This window comes from Tupaia chinensis, unplaced genomic scaffold (assembly GCF_000334495.1).
Source record: "Tupaia chinensis unplaced genomic scaffold, TupChi_1.0 Scaffold000187_1, whole genome shotgun sequence".
In the NCBI taxonomy this organism is placed as follows: Eukaryota; Metazoa; Chordata; class Mammalia; order Scandentia; family Tupaiidae; genus Tupaia; species Tupaia belangeri.
Genome location: NW_006159662.1, coordinates 989823 through 991190, shown reverse-complemented (window position 1 = coordinate 991190; position 1368 = coordinate 989823).

The window sequence follows — 1368 nt, the reverse complement described above, 5'->3', positions numbered from 1 at the left end:
GTGAGCAGGGTGTAATGGAAAGTCCACAAGTTCAAGCCCTGGCTTTTGAACTAGGGCAATTATTTAACCTAACTTGGAAGCTGATGTGGAGGTTAAATAAGGCAATACATTAAAAATGCCACATATGCTACCAGACACAGGACAGATAGAACATTTCGGTTTCCTTTTCTTTTTTTTTTTTGGTCATAGAGCGGTGCATGCACTCACCAGAGACAGAGGGAGGGAAAGTAAGAAATCTCACCTCCCACTCCCACCCAGGAGATGGCCATGCTGCAATCCCTTCTCCAATCTCCTCTCAGGATTTTGGGCATGCATGGATATGTGCCTGGCGTGATTTCCAAGCCACTGGGCCCTGGACTTGAACCATAGTTGGCCAGGTTGGATCCAGCACCGCCTGCTGGCCCTTCAGTCTCCTTTTACACCCACAGTTTCACTGCTCATTTTAGGATGGATTCATTCCCACCAGCATTTAAGAGCTTCTGTATCTTTCAAATGCACACAGATCAAGTGGGGTCTTTAAAAATGTACATCCTGGGGTGGGGCCTGAGATCCTGTTTTAGCAAGCTCTCAGAGCAGGCCTGGAGTAGCGTGGATCTAGGTTAGAGAAAGTGCGACGTTTTCCGGTCTAGAGCTTAACAAGAGTCTTTGGATAAACTCATGGCCGTAGTTCCTCCCCCACCCCTTTTATTTCCCCCAATGATTATTTTGTATTTAACTTTATTTACTTATTTTAATCTGACCAGAGAGGGACAGAGCAAGAGAGCGAGAGAGAGAGAGAGAGAGAAGGAAAGTGAGAAAGCAAGCCACCAGGTCTGGGACTCGAACTGGGGTTGGCCACCTGGGAGTCCAGCACCTTTAACCACCACACCCCCTGCTGGCATCCTTTCCCCACCTTTTAAAGGTCATGACTGTAATTTGATGATAGTAGTTTTCTCTGTCCCCCAGACACTGCAAAGAAATCAAATAAATTTTCAAAACCTCAAAAATGCATTGCCATGATTTTGTTTATTAGTGTCCTAAATGGGACTCAAAGGTAATAAATGATTTATTCCAATCACAGCCAAAACACATTGTCAGGCTAAAATGGTCTCTCTCTAGATGAATGTCATATACAAGAAATACAATTCGAAGAGATTTTCCTACAAGTACATTTTTACACAGCATACATTTAAAAAGGATGTCCCTTTTAATATAAAATTCTGGTTATATACCAATATGGTTAGTTAGCATGTACACTATGGTTTGAACATATTTTAAATAGCAGGATGTGTATACGACGTCTCGTGCCCGCTGGCAGCCAGGGCTGAGGGGAGGTTGGTGAGGAGTCAACCGTGTCCTGTGGCTTAAGCAGTGCAGCACCCGGCATTC